At 39.1% G+C, this 19,862-nt stretch overlaps 1 protein-coding gene across 4 annotated transcripts in view; it reads right to left on the reverse strand.

Moving 5' to 3' along the window:
• Positions 1-18,529, reverse strand: part of ZMYM2 (zinc finger MYM-type containing 2) — a 68,605-nt gene extending 50,076 nt beyond the window's left edge. For all 4 annotated transcript variants that reach the window (XR_010383719.1, XM_010988723.3, XM_031465690.2 and 1 more), the window contains exon 1: positions 18,461-18,529. The gene's annotated coding sequence lies outside the window, so the exon portion shown is untranslated. The remainder of the gene's footprint in view (positions 1-18,460) is intronic.
• Between the last annotated feature and the right edge of the window lie 1,333 nt (positions 18,530-19,862).

Raw genomic sequence — 19,862 nt, forward strand, 5'->3', positions numbered from 1 at the left:
TATACGCGGGCAAGGCTGGAAGCCAAGAAACTAACCAGAAGGCCACTGATCCACCAGCGAGATGGTGGTAGCTGAAACGGGTCGTCATGGGAGATAGAAAAGTGAACGGATTAGGGTTTCTCTTTAAAGTGACTTGCTGATAGGAGAAGATCTACAAGGGGGAAGTAGGGCTCAGGGGTGGAGTGGGTGCTCAGCATCCAGGAGGCACAGGGTTCAGTCCCCAGCACCTCTGTTAAATAAAAAAGCAAAATCAAAAACAACTTGATGGGGGGAGGGGAGGTAAAGATCTACAAGATAAACTGTTGACTGAAAAAAAGTTACAGAACAGAGTATTACTACAATGCCATACATTACCCCAAACTCATATATACACAATTATGTTTTGACTAAAGTACATGTATTTTTATGTCAATTCATGGGGAAAAGCCCTCTAGAAGGCTCACACATACCAGGAGTCTACCAGCAGGAGCAGGGGTGCAGGGAGCAGGTGGCCAACAAGCTGGACCTCAGACACAGCACTAACCCGGGAAGAGTTCCAGGGAACCAGTAACAGACATGACAGAGCACCAGTTAGAAGGGAGGGGCTCTCAGTCCCCAGACACAAGGGACGCAGCATAAGGACTTTTCACAGACACTAAATGGGGATATACCAGCTTCTTTATGAAACACTGTATAGGTCGTGAGCAATCTGTCTTCCTGTTGAAAATCTAGAGCCTACAGCAGCACCTTGGTACAGAATACAAACTCAACTGTCACAAATATCTGCAGAAAGGATAGAAGGCAAAAAGCAGTATGTCCACTTTAACTACAGTTATTTTTATGTGACATCATTATTTAATTGGCAAGGTATACAATCTAACCCCTTATTTTATATCCTCGGACCATTAAGCACCCTAGTTATACCAAGTTCTAGTGTCCAAAGGGCACCATATCTCCTTCAGTGTAGCAACAGAAATGAAATGTTTTCAATAACGTACACAGTATTCCATAGGAAAAGTTTTATTTTCACTTAACTGTAACAATAAATCTTTTGAGTTAAATAAATATTAACATTTTCTGTAATAAAATGGCACCTCAGCACGAGGAATACAGCCAATATTTTATAATAACTATAGAGTATAACCTTTAAAAATTGTGAATCACTACATTGTACAATTGGAACTTACACAATATTGTAAATCAACTATACTTCAGTTAAGAAAATACAGTAGCTCAGACATTAATTAAAAGCACCCAAGGTTCCAAAACCACATCAGTTTTCAAACGCTATATGCAAAGCTCGGCTCCAAAACCCTCTTCACTCCTCTTAAACCAAAGCTGTGTCTGTCAGGATGGAGAACATGCCAATATTGGGAAACAGCAAAAGATATATTTGTATCTGCTTCAAAGAAAATGAGTCATTCCATTTAAGACCTTAAAGAATGACTATCTGCCTTACCCAAAAGAACTACAAATTACCATTACATACTCTAAGACATTTTAAATATATTTTCAAAAATTAAAATATAAACACCATTACCCTAAAACAACTCCTCAATAAGGAAGATCTCTTTATGGTAAAATAAAAACTTATGCTGTGGGAAACATTCATGTAAGGCCTTCATTTAATTTTAAGTAAACATGAAAAAAAATTTTTGAAGTTGAAATAAGCTGAGTATCACTGATCAATATGTTTATAACTAATTCAATTACATTCTCCTTTAAAATACAGGTATAGTCATCCAGGAATAGTTAACATTTATTTAATGCTTACAGTGAGTCAGATATTCATGATAGTTAAACATTAAAGCAACCCCTGGAAGTAAAATAATTATCTCCCTGATACAGATTAAAAACAAACAAACAAACAGTCCTCAAAAGTAAGCTGCCCAAGACTGTAGCCACAGAGTGGTAGAGGTCAGGGTTTGAATATTTAAACTCCTGTAACATGTGATTAAGTATCAGGTAAAATAATGTAGCACAGCTCCTACTAACAACAACAAAAAAAGCCACAGCCACTCAACAAAACAGTAACCAAACTGATATTCAAAATACACATGTATCAAAAGGAAGAAATACCACGCCCAAAGTGCCAGGCTAAAGTAAGAGTTAAAACACCAATGGAGTTGAACTTGCAGTTAACATTTACTTGCCACCAGGCAGGAAGTATCCTCCTCAGCCTAACAATTTTCAGAGGAAGGTGGCATAGATCTACCGAAGTCATGAAATGTGTGGCCCTCTGGACCCTCTCCTAGTCTGGCACACCTGAACAGAAAACTGCGCTTCCTGGGACCAAATGCTAGGACTGGGTCCACAGTGCCCTCTGGTGGCTGCTGGGCCCATTCGTTCTCATAGGTAACGGTTCAGGGACCACTCTCCTTACTACACAGTTCTCTGCAGAAATCCACTTCTCAAAACAGAATAGTTGCTCAACTGTAACAGTAATTTTCAAGTCCTAGACTATAAATAAATCTGGTCACTTGTATATGTCACTGAGACTATATTTCAACCACCAAGCACTTATCTAGTCCTCTAAAGAAAAGACAATCTGATTAAAGTTGATCACTTCAACATTATCCAAATAAAATCTATCCCTTTTAGACATTTTCTACATTAAGTCAATTCTAATTAGCTATTTAACACCAAGCAAATAACTCCACTTCTCTAAGTGTCAATTTTCCCTAGAATAAATGGTATAAAAATAGTTCCAAGGGTTTTTCTTAGAATTTAGAGAACTGGATTTGAGAATCAATTAACACACTGTTAACTCCGAACAGTTACCAGGCAATTTTTGCCTGTTCCCCACGATTTCGGTAAGTTCCTAATTCATTTTTAAGCTTCCTTGTGATGCTCCATCATTGTTATGGTCCAATGTTTGTGTGCTACCCCTCTCCCGCCCTCCAAACTCGTATGATGAAATCCTGACCTCCAGGGAGACGGTATAAGGAGGCAGAGCCTTTAAAAGGTGATGATTCATGAAGGTGGAGCCCCACTGAACAGGCTCGGGATGCTCACTCCCCTTCACCACATGAAGACCTGGCAGAAGACGGCGGTCTGTCTACGAACCAGGCAGCCCTCACCAGACGCCACATCTGCTGGAGCCTTGATCTTGGACTTCCCAGCCTCCAGAATTGTGAGAAATGAATGTCTGTTGTCTATGGTACTTGTGGACTAAGACAATCATTATAAATTACAAATATTTTGTTTTATTTGGTCTTTATTTTGATTCAGGGAGAATCAATTAACACAATACCTGATGTTCTCATGAAAAAAAAGGTGGTAGTTAAAAAAAACAATGTTGATATTCATAGCAAGAAAGTATCAGTAGTTGCTGAGAAAAGCTTATGAACCTTCAAAGAAAATCACAAAGAAAGCATTTCAAACTGACTCAAGAAAAACATAATTTTCTCACTGGTAAGACCAAGAGCTTATCAATAAGGGGCACAAAGAGAGTTGAGGCAAATTCTTCTCCACAGCAAGCGCGTTATTCAATGTATTTTCATGGCACTGGTAATAGTTCTGAGGCAATGTGACAAATTTAAAATTTTAAGAATAAAAATTCTTAATAGGAATAGATGGATTTATAAATATATATACACCATATATATCACTTCTCGGCCTTTTGGCTAAGATCAAGTGTATATACACCGTATATACAGTTACACAGCACAGTTTGGGAAGTACCACCCAATGCAATGACATGAAAAATAAATAAGGAGATACAAGAATTTGAAATAAGGAAAATTATCATTATATGCAAATTGTATTCATCTTTACCGCAAAGACTCAAAAAATTACCTGAAAAACTACTATAGGCAGATCTCAGAGATACTGTGGGTTTGGTTCCAGACCACCACAATAAAGCAGATATTGCAGTCAAGTGCATAAAATAATTATCGATATATGTTAATGAGCACACATGTATAAAGGTGTTACCTGAGCCACACCTAATATAGAGGACAGAGATGTCCAACACTAGAGCATTCACTTATGTTCAAATGAAGTTGGCATTATCTGTAATAAGTTGCTGCAATTTTAAGATGATGAGTTAATCTTCAAAATAACCATTATAAAAATAACTTTATATAGGAGAAGAAAGAAGGGAATCAAAATGGTACACTAGGAAAAAACACAAAAGAAGGCAGTCATGGAAGAAATGGGGGGAAAATTGTAAGCTATACAGAAAACAAACCACAAAATGGTAGGGGTAGATCCTTCCTTATTAATAATTACCTTAAGTGAAAATAGACTAAATTATTAAAAGACAGATTAGCAGGTTGGATTAAAAAAAACATGATCCATCTACCTGCTGCCTCACAGAGACTCACCTTAGATAGAGACACAAAGAGACTGAAAGTAGGATAGAAAAGACACTCCATGCACATAATAACCAAAAGATAACAGGAGTAGATGTGCTATATTGGACAAAATAAACTGTAAGTCAAAAAAGCTTACAGGAAACAAAGGAGGACACTATATATTGATAAAAGATTCATTCCAGCCAAATTATAACAATTGTAATCATATCCACAACTAACAACATAGCCCCAAATGCATGACACAAAAATTGGAAGAATTAAAGGGAGAAACAGAGTTCCATGATAATAGCTGGAGACGTCAATATGCTCCTTTCAATGATGGAAAGAACAACCACAGAGCCAAACTCGAACAACACTAGATCAACTAGACCTACCACACACATACACAGCATTCAACCCAGCAACAGCAGAGTACACATTCTTCTAAAGTGCACATGGAACATTCTCCAGAATAGGCCCTAGGACAGCCACAAAACAAGTCTTAATCAGAATGATACAGTGCCTTTTCTAATCACAAAGGAATGGAACTAGAAATAAATATCAAGCAAAAAACGGAATATCACGAATAGGTAGAAATTAATACTTCAACAACCAATGGGTCAAACAAGAAACCACAAGGGAAATGAAGAAATACTTTGAAACAAAGGAAAACACAAACAAAGCACATCAAAACTTACGGAACACAGTGAAAGCTGGGCTTGGTAAGAAACAATGCTATTAACATGCCTACATTAAAAATATCTCAAATAAACACCTTAAGAAACTAGAAAAAGAGCAAAGCTAGCAGAAATAATGAACAAAAATTAGCGCAAAGATAAACAGAGAACAGAAAATCAGAGTAAAAAACAAAATAGGTGGTTACTTGAAAAAATTAACATCTTTAGCTAGACTGACAAGGAAAAAAATCTCAAATTATTAAAGTCAGAAATGAAAATAAGACATCATTACTGATTTTACAGAAATAAATGAATTGTAAGAGAATACTATGAGCAATTATATGCCTACAAGATAACCAAGATAAAATGGACGAATTACTGACACAAACTACCAAAACCGAAAAAAAGAAATACGGGGGAGGGGAGGGTATAGCTCAGCGGTAGTGTGTGCTCAGCATACACGAGGTCCTGGTTTCAATCCCCAGTACCTCCACTAAAATAAATAAAATAAATAAATCTAATTACCTCCACCCTCAAAAAAAAAAACAAACCCTAAAAATAAATTTTAAAGAAGGAAAAACATTAAATCTGAATAGAATTATAACTGCAAAGAGACTGAATCAATAATCAAAAATCTCCCAGCAAAAACACCAGGACCAGACAGGTTCACAGGTGAATTCTACCAAACATTAAAAGTAAAATTAACACTGATCCTTCTCAAATTTGTCCCCAAAAAATTGAAAAGGAAGGAACATTTCCTAAGTCAATCTATGAGGCCAACATTACCCTGATACCAAATCCACACAAAGTCATTACAAGAAAACTACAGGCCAATATTCCTTAGGAATATAGATGTAAAAATCCTGAACAAAATAGTAGCAAATCAAATTCAAGAGCATATAAAAAGGATTAAATATCATTACCAAGTGGGATTTATCCCAGAATACAAGGGTAGTTCAACTAAGAAAATCAAAGTAATATGCCACATGAACACAATGAAGGAAAAAGAAAACCTGATCACCTCAATTGAGGCCAAAAAAAAAAAAGTTGACAAAATACAGCACTCTTTCATGATAAAAACAATAAACTAAAAAGAGAAGGAAACTTTTGCAATATGATAAAGGCTATACACAGAAAAGCCCACAGCTACAACCACACTCAGTGGTGAAAGGTAAGACACTTCTTCTCTGAGGCTGAGAACAACACCCAGACCCCCACTTTCACTTTAGTCCAAACACAGAGAACCAGACAAGAAAAAGAATAAAAGGCATCCAAAGAGGAAAAGGAATAAGCAAATTTATCTCTGTAGATGACATGATCTTATACATAGAAAACACATAAGCAGAGTTGCAGAACACAAAATTAATATGCAAAACTCAGATGCATTTCTATACGGGCATATCACATTTCACTGTGCTTCTCAGATGTTGAGGGTTTTAGAAATTGAAGGTTGGGCAACCCTGTGTCAAGCAAGTTTTTGGTGCTATTTTCTAACTGCATTTGCTCACTTAATGTCTCTATGTCACACTTTGGTACTTTTTGCCAGATTTCAATTTTCTCATTATTATTACATTTGTTAATGGTGATTTGTGATCAGTGATCTTTGATGTTACTACTGTAATTATTTTTTGTTTTGTATATTTTAATTAAGATACGATGCTACTGCACACAGTATAGTGTAAACATAACTTTTATACGCACTGGGAAATCAAAAAAATCTAGTGACTCACTGTATTACCCTATTCACTTTACTGCAGTGACTGGACCCAAACCCCCAGTATCACTGAGATGTGCGTGTACACTCATTAATAATCAACAATCAAAAAAGGGGAAAATGTTTCCATTTACAGTAATATCAAAAAGAAAAAATACACAGAAAGAAATTCAACCAAAGATGTTGAAAGACTTGTACAATGAAAACCGCAAAACATTGCTGAAAGAAATTAAAGACACAAGTGTAGAGTTATCCTACGTCCATGGACTGGGAGATTACCATTGTTAAGATGATAATACTTCCCCTAATGCAATCTACAGATCCCATGCAATACCTATCAAAACCCAATTTTTTTTTTTTGCAGAAAGAAAAACTCATCGTAAAATCCATATGGAATCTTGAGACAAAAGTTCACAAGACAAATGACTCTTAAATATATGAAATATTTAAGAGAAATCCATGTTTAAACTCTAAAGGGCCAACAATTTTCTCTTAACACAATGACAAAAATCAAAAGGTTTAACTGTGCAGTCTCATATTGTAAATCAGTGTAAACTGGTACAACTTCTACGGAAGGCAACTCAAAAAATCCTTGACCAAGCAATTCCACTTCTAGGCATTCTTCCTACAGCTCTATTATCTCATGTTTTTAAGAACAAAATGTAGAATATTCATTGTAAAGTTAAAAGACTGAAACATCCTTAATGTCTCTCAAAAGACAACTGATAAAATGAATGATGATATAGACGTAAGTAAAACACTAGGCAGTCCTGGAAACAATGAAGCAGCTCCAAATGCACCTGCATACTAATATGAACCACCTCTTGTATAAGTACGTACAAACAAATTAAGTACAGACAAGGTACATAACAGTGGGTAAACACACGCACTGTGCACGCACACACATGCACAGAATAGCTCTAAACATCCAGGAAAGCGACAGCAGCGGTTTGCTTCCAGCCAAGAGAGCTGTGTGGACAGGTCAGGGGAAGAAGAGTCTTTCTTCATTTACCCTTTTTTACATTTTAAATTTGATACTACATAAAAAAAAATTGATACTACATGTATCTACTCTGGGATTTGGTTAGGATTTCATTGAATTTAGAAGATTAATTTGGAGACAAAAAAATTAATTTTTTTACACTATTGAAGTCTTCCTATCCAGATACACGTAAATCCATTCTGGTTTTCTTATATATCGTATGGTATAAAATTTCCTTCATAAAAGTCTTGCGTATTTGTCATAGTTATTCCTACTTCTTGTAATAGTGAAATAGATCTTTCCCACTACATTATAAAAAGGTTACACAGCAAAGAAACACCATAAGATATAAAAATATGCAAAATGAAAAGAAAAATATTATACATGCCATAAATATTTATAAAACAGATATGGTAAAGAATTGATAGCCATATTTTAGAAAGAACATAAACTGACAAAACTTCACCTATTTGGTAATACCTAGTGTTGGCAAGAATGTGGAGAAACTCGTGGGGATGCAGTCAGTACAGTGGTCCAGTGGAAGGCTATCTGGCACTACCTATTGCAGTATATAATGTACATATACTGACTCAGTAATTCCTATTCTCCAAAATCTCCCCCAGAGAACACACACATGAACTCCAAGAGACTACTACACATATATTTCATGCAGCACTATATGTAACAAAAAATTCCAAACGGACTAAATGTCATCAGTAGAATATCTAAACTGTTAAATCCATGTCATGGGGTATCACACACAGTTTAAAGAGACAGATCTTTACATACCAATTCAGAGAGATACCTAAGACATCAGTAAGTGACAAAAGCAAGCTGCACAAAGACAGTATACATGTTTTTAAAATGCTTGTACAAATGTACTTTATTATTCTTACAGGTCAGTACGTGCACAGAAAGGACAGAAAGTAATACACACTCAACTGGTGACAGTACTAATCACCCTGCGGAAGTGAGGAAGGGAACCAGGAGGCCAATGACGGATGAACATAAGACAGATTATGACCTCATGCTGCTTACAGTCTAGCCACAAAATCCTTCTTTAACCAGCTTTTATCAGATAGCCAACACATAAACCAATGCTCTGTGGCTTTAGAAGCTGATAGGGATCATTTAATTAAGACACTAAAGATCCATTCAAAGACTCTGACAGTCTAAACAAAAGTCCCCTTGAACTAATAAACAAATGAGTAAATCAATTAATTCATTCGGGTTATCTCTAGGGCAAAGAATTTCTAGGGGTGAAGAATTATGTATTCTTTCCCATAGGACCAAAATTTAACTGCAAGGTACTTTCAAGTCATTTTAACTTTCTTTGGTGATCTCACCCACTGTCACAATTTACAGTAATACCTCAGTGCCCTAGATGTCTTAATTCATCTCAATCCAGATGTTCCAAAGCCCCAAACTGCCTTCGTCCTACATCGAGTTACTGAACTTGATTTTTCCCTTTGCACCTGCACCTCGCCCAGTCTTTGCCATTTGGGGCATTTGTGTGTCTAGCTACTACATACACCAATCGAAATCGGGAAGTCTTAATTTCTTCTCCTTACCTCTCTGACAGCCATGCCATCCCCAGTTCATATCCTACTTCCAGAATAGATCTTGAAACTGTCCACTTTGATCCATCTTGTCTGATACCCCTCTAGCCCTAGAAATTTCACCATCATTTCTCTTGGATTACAGACGTCACCTGCTATATTCCCCAGACTATCTAAAGATGTTTTTAAAAATTAAATCAGACTACACCAATGGCTCCTTCCATGGCTTTCCAGTGCACTTCCCCTCAACCTGTAAGACTCTTGCCTCCTTTGACCCCTGCCTACACGGGCAGGCTCAATTTCAGCACCACTCTTCCCTACCTTGCTCATTAAGCTTCTGCTCAACTAAGCCCTTAATTTGTGAAATGGCCCAAGATCCTCCTTGTTTCGGGACCCTTTGTACACTCTTCCCCTGCCTAAAAAGTTCTCCTCCAAACTTCCAGTCAGTTTACATATCGCTCCCCAAGACCTTTCTGTCAGACACCTCCCTCACCCGCCCCTGGTCTAAACTGCGTCTCCCTTGTTACACTCTCACAGCACCATCCTTATCTCCCCTACGGTGCTTATCCAGTTTGGAATTATGTTGACTTGAAATCTCTATCCCCCACCAGACAGACTGCCCTGTGGGGCAAAGATCTATGTTCTTGTTACCTGTGACTATATCTTCTGAACTTAACATAGTGCCTGGCCAATAAAATTTACTGAATGAATACTTTTCTCTAATAAAGGGAAAAACCAATTAACTTTTCTAGGTTTTGGGGTGGGTTTTCTGCTGCTATGCCTCCCACCAATTCCCCCAATTGAATCCTAGCTCTACCCCTCCCTCCATTCCTGTATGCCAAAGCATAATCACTCCACCCTGGAGCCTCAGTTTCCCCATTATAAGACAGGAAATTAGAGTAATTTCCTCAAAAGATGAAACGAGAAAGATAAAAATAACCTACATTAGTAACATGGCCTGATCTTAGTCCCTAAAAAAAGGTTACTTTATCTGTCATTTGTCAACCGTTTACCAAAGAAGCTAAATAAACCCACATTTTCTTCTCCAAACATAGTTCAAAAACTAAGGCACCACAAGAAACTTCAACCACATATGTTAATTAGGAAACAAACATTCATTTATTCTTATGACACTTGGAATTCCAAATCTATGACCTAGTGTAATGATGGTTTTTTATAACAAATTTTAAACATTAAATAGAGTACACCTCATCTAACCTAAAGAAACAACAACACTTGGATCAATAAGCAAATAAGACCACAGATCAAAAAGGGCAGACTTCAGGTAAATAATTTACTTCTCCAAGACAGATTATTAGTAAAGAAAAATTACTTGCCTCTATTTCATAAGACTGGAAACTCATGACAATTTTTACCAGCATTTTTTTCCCAGAGATATGTTTTTCAGGTTTTTACTGATTGATCTGAAAAATCAAAGGAATACAGAAAGAACATGGAATACACCAAGGAAAACCTGCACTTTCCTCTAATAGACAAATGTCAGAAAGCAAGCAAATAATTCTATCATTTACAATTCAATGTAGTTTTTATTTTTAAAATTATCTAGTAAGTATTTAAAGCTCTGAGGCACACAGTAAGCCCTACTTCATTTATAAAAATTCAATCCTTTCATGACTTGAGTTCTACTTCTTCATCTCTGAATTTCAACACAATAACAACTATCATAAAAGGTGTACTTGGTACCATACTCATCACAACTACCTTGAAGTGTACCATATAATAGATATCTTAAATATATTAACACTCCATTTTTGCAGACGAGTTAAAGATGCTGTGTAACAGGCAGCTTTCCCAAGGCTGAGAGCAAAACCAGAGTTTGCACCTGAAGTCCACGTGCCTTTCACTAGAGTACACTAACCCTCTATTCACACAGAACTGAGACTTGTGAACTGGTCTAATACACCGACAGCAGAATTCAAGCATTAATTAGCTGAAGACTTTTGCAACATAAAGATAGGGAAGGAATTATCAAAAATATCCACCGTTGGTAATAGTACACATGCAAAATGAGCAGGGAAAAAAATCACAAGAATATATTTTAAAATGCAAGCATTGAAAGAAATAGCATTGCGGAGGGTGGGAAGGGGTAGACAGGATTTCAAAATTGTAGAATAGATAAACAAGATTATACTGTATAGCACAGGGACATATACACAAAATCTTGTGGTAGCTCACAGAGAAAAAGATGTGACAATGAATATATATATGTTCACGTATATAACTGAAAAGTTGTGCTGAACACTCGAATTTGACACAACATTGTAAAATGATTATAAATCAATAAAAAATGTTAAAAAAAAGAAATAGGATTATAGGGGAACTTACATTTTCTATGCCATGTACTTACAAAGACTTGATTGTAAGGGCATGTTTTACTTTTATAATCAAAATACTAAGAACTGTCCTTTCTGATGTCCACACAGCTACTCATTTCTGTATGCTGCCTATTATGCTTCGTTGTTTATATTTACTCATTTACATGATTGTCTCACCAAACTGAACTCTGAGAACCTACCTAAAAGAAATCACACATAATACATTTCCTAACTGAGTTCTTTTTTAAGAGTGTTAAAGCCCCGGCTTACTTTGTAAGCTTGTATTCTGTTTCACATGCCAAAGAATTGCTGAAGATTTTGCAAAGTGAGTGATGTGATCAGCCTGGGCTTTATGGAAAATTCACCTGGCTGCAGACTGGAGGAGAGAGGGAGATGAAATTGTCTTACAAGTATAACTGCCATTTTGCAACACGATGGACTGAGGTCAAAGCACGAAACAAAACAGGAGCGCTGAGTACCTGAGGAAGAAAGGACACTAAAGGTCTCAATATTTGAGAGTCCATGAGGGGAAGTGAAGGAGACTGTCAGAAGTATAAGCTCATGCTGAGTTCAAAGTCACAGAAGGCAAGAGAGTTTCAAGGAATATAATAAATTTCAAACGTTACAGAATTAAGACAAAAAAGAGACACCTAAAGATTTGAAAATTAAGTCACCAGTGACCTCAAACAGACGTGGTGTAGTGTTCAGAGCGCCAATCAATGAATTTCTTGTGAAAAAGTACGGGAACAGGCAGTCTGCGGAAGGCATAGGCTCTGGAGCACGCTGGCGAACGCAGGAGCACCCAAGAGAAGGCAGCAAAGAGGCAGGTACCACCCTTCTCTACCATCAGAGGAGCAGTCGGCGAGTGTGCTGCACTAGCAGTGGCAACAAACCCACAAGGTTTGGTCCATAAGACAGACTGAAAATTGCAGCCAATTTAACTGAGCACCTATTCCTGGCCAGTTCTTTATTCATGTCTCATAGCACTCATGCATTACTATGTTAATTTGTCCTTTCAGGAAACTACGGCTCAGAGGTTAAATGACTTACCAGAGATCACAAATTGGTCAATGGTAGAGTAAAACTGGTTTTTTACAGTTTTACTGAAGCATACTTTACATAAAATAAACTAAGTGAAATCTGATGATTTTTAGTAAACTTATACGCTTGTGCAGTCATCACCACAATCTAGTTTTAAAACACCTTCATCACCTCAAGAGTTCCTTCACGAGAAGGGCAGACTTGAACCCCAAACTATCTGACTACAAACTCATGTCACACTGCAAATCCCCTAGCATTTTTGTTACTTAACAAAAACGGAATTTAGATTTTTAGGCAGAAAAACTGCAAAATTAAGTCCCACTAGTCCCCTTCCCATGTAAGGGTCCAACATACCACTAGAACCACACCCACATTCCGTGATCTCACCAAAGTCAAAAGTTCAGTAAAATCTGAATATGCCTCACATAAGTACAGCAGAATCAGACTTAGAACACAGGATGCTATCCCACATACTTGTGCTAATTTTTTTTAAATGTGAAAGGAGTTAGGAAAGGCAAATGAACAAGTCCAGGCGAAAGATAGGATGAAAATGGCTGGGCAAGGACATCAAGGATGGAAAATGTGATACATAAGTAAAGCTGACAAAGATAACAGAAGTCAGGAGTCTGTCACAGAGGACAAAGACCCACCTGAACACAAGCTTTGATAAACAACTAAAATTGTTCAGAGATACAGAATGGAATGACTTCTGAGGCAGGAGTTAAAACTTACTTGAGTGAGAAACAGGATGATACAGTATTAAAACAGACATATAAAAATAAACATAGAAAGTGAGACAATATTCATAGTAATGGAAGTTGTAAAGCTGAAACAAGTTTAATTTTACAGTAATGATTTTATATGACTAAGACAAAGGGAAATTTTTCACTACTTCAAAAACAAACATAGAAGCAAAGATAGAATTCAGATACCACTTTAGGGCCAGATAAAGTAAATACTTAAACTAAAATACTTACAATTACATGCTTTAAAGAAAAAAAATACAAATACAAATAAATCTAAAACAAAAGGATAAGATAAAAATTTCATTTAACCTAAATTTTCACTTCCACCCTAACATTTCTTCACTTCTATAGAACTGTAAACAAAACTCATTAATCTGATAATCGTTGGACCCAAAGAAACTGCTAGCCAGCATTAAGAGAACACATCTTTTATGACCACTTGATATATAGTGGGTGTTACAATATACAATCTGTTGAACAGATGATTTCCACTGTGCCCTTACTACCCTGAACTACATTTTCAGTCTGGTCCAGCTCAGTAATACAAGAAATACTACTCTTCCTGGGCAAAAGACATGTCTCTTTGAAATAAATGATTAAGAAACTTGTCCATTATTTTAAGAGAAAGTGTCTTTAATGTTTTTAAGTTACAAAACCATAATTTCAGCTTAAATTCTTACAATACTAAGTCCAGACAAGGAATCTAGGCTACTACGGAAAAAGTAACATACACATGGCATTGCTATAAAGTAAAACCACTGAAGAACTTGTCTCATTTTATTAATCATATTTTATAAACTCTTCTGACTGAAATCTCTGTGCATCATTTCACTTAAAATATTTACTTAAAAATTTAAGTATTTTTCTTATTCAGTCAAAATGTATGGTTACAAAGAAATAAGCTTATTGCTAGAATTATAACAGATCCTTCCCAAAATTTTTAATGAGGTTGCAACAATTAATTCTATTCCTAGTAAATTTAACTTAAAATTACAGTATCAAAAATCATACTAAAATATTTAACAATTTAAGGATAAAGTACTGTAAATTCACAAAAACAAATTTAACCTTCAAATCACTAGGAACACGAGAGAAAAAAATGTAGAACCCTCTGGAGAAGAGAAATCTGATCTTTGGCAGCCTGCTGACACTAAAGAGAATGGCTGAAATTCTCTAATAACTTAATAACTGCAAGATAGATAAATGAAAACAAGATAACATGTAATAACAAAATATGTAGAAGTAATTTTTGGGCCAGGCCTATTAAATATTCACTCCCTATTTATCCTAATATCCAAAGTTTACTCTTAAATCATTTCTTGAAGTAGTAAACATTAATACTTATGGGACATTGACTAAATCGATAAAAATAAAACCCCCACCAGTCATACTCTTCTTTTAACTTAGACCTTAAATTTCTCTTAAATTTTATTACTTCTAATTTTCAATGGACTGCTACGAAATTAAAAATAAAATAGAAATAAACAAATCCCAAATTAATCACGTGATCAAGTGATTTTGCAAATCTTTCTACACATTTTAATGCTACATTAGACTTAGTTCACAAAAATTTATTCTGCAGTTACAAAGTGCTTCAAATGTATAAAACCTGATCCAAAAAAATAATACATTTGAAAATACGCAACAAAACAGCAGATATGCTCAAAATATGTTGTAATCCAACTTTTAACACACTTAAGATGGCCAGCTTATCTTATTACCAAGTGTTTGGTGCCGGCCTTCATAATTCTCTTCTAGTTACTATTTTAATAACAGAAACCTAAAGTTACAAAGTGACTTGTTCAAAAAAAAAAAACAGGTTGCAGATACAAAACTTGCAACTCCAACTATGTAAAACTATTTTCTTCCTGGTAAACAAGTAAAACAAAAAATAAAAATAAATCATAGTTGTTAACCCAGAGCCCCACAGTTCAAAATTATGAATTTATCCAACAGCAACTCTTCTGACAACTTTATAGGTCTTACATATTGAAGCCGTCCGTAAGAATGTTTACATCTGAACAGCTTAAAAATCTTGTTCAGTTCTATGCTTTGACAGAAACAGAGGAAAATTAACCAACTGAAATCAAAAAATGGAAAATGCATGGAGTCAAAACAATCTGTGTACTTGCTTCCAAACTTCCAAAATGCCCCACATAAAATACTATTAGAGAATCCAATGGGAGAAAACACTTGGGTTTGGACTCACCTTGCATTGTCCAAAACAAAAAACAACACACACACAAGTTGAATATGAAATAGATGAATAATATTGTTAAATGGGGGCACAGACAGATAAGAATGCTTAGGAAGAATAAAAATGTAAAATTTCTTAATTAAACCACACCTTTTGACAAGGAGCTCCAGCACTCAGACCTGTTCTGCCCATCACAGTAATACCATGGCACTGATTACAGGTAAAGATTCACTTCATCACAAATGCATTAAGTTTAGGCAGTTTTGTACCTCAAACAAGGGCAATATACAATAAACAGTTTTAAGAATATGAACATTGTTGTACAAAGATGGCATGTCAAGGGTCCACACCCACACAAAGTATGTACCACTCATATGTCAGCATCTGTGTGAAATCTGAGTGATCCAGGGTTGTCTCCCCACATGAGGAATGAAAGTCCAACCCACTGGATTACATAAAAGTAGAACATGGAAAAGTAGTAACCACTCTGTACCCTTCCCTGAACTGTTTAAAAGGCAGGCAGGAGGAACATATACTCTTAAAGATGCATTAAAGAAAGTGCCATAAATATATGAAGTATTTTTAAATGTCAAAATACTTCATAAGTACATCTAAAAGCACCTAATCACATTAAGTGCACAATAAAGTTAAGTATAATCAAGCTCAATTAACAACTGTCAGGTTATTTTCATCTTACTGTCTGGCAAATTAAAGCACCATTAGCTGATGTTTTTAATTTTTAATTCTGAGCTGAATCATTAAGTAAAACAAGAACCATATCAACCAAACACTTGGGAAGTTAGGGGAGCCAAGGCTCTGCACAGCTGAAAAGCCGTGTATAACTTATTATAGTTGGTCCTTCCTTGTACTGGGTTCCTCTGTATCCGTAGACCCAACCGCCTGCAGATCATGTAATGGTGTATTTACTACTGAAAAAATCCAGGTACAAGTGGACCTGCACAGTTCAAACCCATGTTGTTCAAGGGTCAACTGTATTTGAAAGAACCATGGCTTTCATTAGTCTACATGCCTTGAGGTTACAGGAAAGTCCTGACTATATATTTTTATGTCCTCCTCCCCAAACTAAAGATAACCAATTATCAACCTTCTCCCATCAACATCACAATTAATAACAAAGGAAAAAACTTGAGAAAGGTAAATCTTGTGTGAAAAGAAGTGGTGATAAAATAGACAGTGCCCCTCTAGTTGAAAGATCTAATCCTTGCTCCAATCTATCTGATCCAATGCCTGAAAAGAGCTTTCAAATCATTACAAAAGTTATATTTATTCAAGTTAATTTAGGAAACAATTACAAACTCTAAATTGTACACAGACACATTGAAAAGAGAGAATATACTATTTCTGATTCATATAAACCCTGTTAGTTTAAAGGCAGTTTAATTTTTACTGGTAACTATAGTGCCATTATTTTTTTTTAAAGGTACCCAGTAAGAGTCAAACATTTTATATTTGTTTACCCTCTGGAAAAGAACATAGGTGAAGAAGATTCTAACTTTCAATTTTTTTTCACGGTTTCACTTTCTAAATTTGTATAACAAGCATATTACATACTTTAAAACAGGACAGCACAGTTGCTCAACTCAGGCCTGTTTCAAACTGCTTAAGTCCAAACCCTTACTTTACCAACTACTACTACCTGGGTCTCTGCCCATGCATCTGTTTCATCTTCTACAAATTAGGAAATAAAACACTGGGTTTCGGTGAGGATTAAATTACTTAATGCATGTTAAAAATTAGCTTAGACATGTTGATAATCACAGAATGTAAATGATAGTTACACAGAGATTTAATATACTATTCTCCTTCATAAATCTGGAAGTTTCCACAATTAACTTGTTTACTGTGCTGGTATACAGTAAGGGCTCAATACAGCTTTTTTTTTTTTTTTTATTACCCTGTAGGGTATTTGCCAACATTAAAGGAAACAACACATGAAAGTGCGTGGCACTTGCCTAAAATGCTGTTTGTCCAATAGCCATCCTCCTACCATCCTTCACCATCAGTAGTCAGCATATATGCATCATCAAGTAACTCTGGACCCGTCTGGGACTTAATATTTAAGGATAAGCTACTTTACTCGTCTCACTTCTGACAGAGATCTACAAGTTACAAATATCACTGTCAGTGGGCTCCAAAGATACAATGTGTCCAGAATGCTAGCTTCACTGATATTTTGTAACTAATTTCAATGGATGGAAAATTTGACTCAATGTTTATCTTACTGTCTGGCACAAAACCACCTTAAAACCAACAAAATGCCAGCATTAAACAGTAACTCCCAGCTAACACGTTCAATAACTAAAGTGAAGGGTCAGCATCACAGAAGATGGGGGCTAAGTAACAAGAGCAGCAGACTGGTGTGATCAGCATACTGGTTTTAAAAAGTACTGGAGGAGCAGATTTCATGCCCCTTCTTAGGCAAGCACATGAAAGAGATCTACCGACTCGAGAACTCCGAGACAAAATCTGTGTTTTAAGTCAGACACAAGCGTTAAATACGTCTTCCTATGTCCCCAACTCCTTCAATCAATTATGCATTGCAAAGGAATAAAGTGTTAAAGATGGTCGCACCCAGCGTTAGAAAGGAATGGCTTCCGTTCCCACTCGGGGCCTCTAGGGGGCACCCGCCATATGCCCTCCTTCGCCCACCCCTCCCCGGTAACGTGAGCAGCTGCAGGGCCCGTCGTCTGGTTGCTGAGGCTGGAACTGCAGCAGGAGCGATGTCTGCAGCGGTGCAAACAGCGGTACCCACTCCCAGCTGCCTCACAGCCATCACCGGGCTGCGCCCGGGGGCAGCTGCCACCCCAGGGAGCTCCTCCCGCAAAGCGACGGAGACGCTGGTCCCCGGGCTGAGGCCCTACAACCTGACAACGTCCCCGAAGAGCAGCACATCAGGGGCCAAGGACTCACAATGGGGGTGTTTTCCTCCTCACTTTCTGCCCAAGATGTACCAGGTAGGGCTGAAGACGATTCCTGGTCCTGGGATAAGAGGAAAAATGAAAAATGGATCAAGAACATCTAACCAGGTGGGAGAACCAAGCCCTTTCCACCAAGAGGAGGCAGAGAAGGGAATAAGAGGTCAAGGAGGTTCGGCCCTTCGATTACTGCCCCCCCAGGCCGTGACCAACAACCCCCTCCTACGTGAAGTGGAGCAAGACGGCGTGAAATATTTATTTGGGACCAAACCCACGTGAAAGGCAAAACCTGGAGGGAGGAGGCGGAGGGCAGCAAGCTTTCTCCCGGAGGGAGAGGGGGAAGGGCGAGCGCAGCCTCGACGCCAGCGGGGAATCCTGTTCCCCCGAATAGGCCCACCCAGCGTCGACCCCGCCGCGCCAGGGCCCACTCGGGTTCGAGGGGAGGCTCGCGTCGCCGCCGGGCGGAAACCCCTTGCATTTGCCCCGAGCACTTGCCCGGGGGCCCGAGACCTGCCCCCCCGCAGTCGGCGACCGGCAGCGCTGCCTCCCCGTCCGCCATTAGAGACCCAGCCAAACAATACGTGCGGAGCCCGGACCGCGCGCGCGCTGGGCCAGGCGGCCGAGGAGGGGACCCGGCGCAGGGGGCCCGCGCCCTAGCCCCAAAACTTGGGGACCTCGCGCCGCGGCCAGGAGGGTGCGAGCGCCGCCGCGAGCGCCCATAGAGGCGCCCCTCCCCCACCCGCCCCACCCCCACCCGCGACCCCCGCCGCCGGCACCCGCCCCCGCCGGCCCCGCGCGACCCCCGCCGCCGCCGCCCGCCTCACCCGGCCCTCGCGGCCGCACCCGCACTCCCGCAGCCCGCGGGCCGCCCGCCAAGGCGCCTGGGACATGAGCGGAGCCGCAAGCAGCCCGAGGCCCCGACGCGGCAGCAGCGGCGACGGCGGCCGCGCCGCGGGGCGCTCGTCCTGGGTCGGTGGGAGGCTCCGGAGGCCGCCCTCACCCATCTCCGCCTCCCGGCGCCTCCGCCTCCGCCTCCGCCTCCGGAGGCTGCGCCGCTCCCGGCCACCCCCACTGTCGGCGGCCCTGAGCTGGAGAGACAGCGGGGACAAGCCTCACCCGGTTCTGGCTGCGGCTCCGCGGAACGAACCTCCCCGCCCCCGGCCCACCCCCCTTCGGCAACACGCGCAACTCCGCTCGGTCCAGTCCCGGCTTTAGCGCTGGTGAGGAGGCGGAGGCGGCGGCCGCGGCGGCGCGGCCCGGCCCGGCAGGCCCTGCCCACCGCGCCCTCACTGGCGGGCGGGGAGGGAGGGACGGCCGCTTCGGGTACGCCCATTGGCTGCGTCCGCCTTCCTTCAGGACCCCCCTCCAGGGGGTGGGCCCGGTCCCTGTCCGTCAGG

The sequence above is a fragment of the Camelus dromedarius genome, chromosome 13 (assembly GCF_036321535.1).
Source record: "Camelus dromedarius isolate mCamDro1 chromosome 13, mCamDro1.pat, whole genome shotgun sequence".
NCBI classification, from domain to species: Eukaryota; Metazoa; Chordata; class Mammalia; order Artiodactyla; family Camelidae; genus Camelus; species Camelus dromedarius.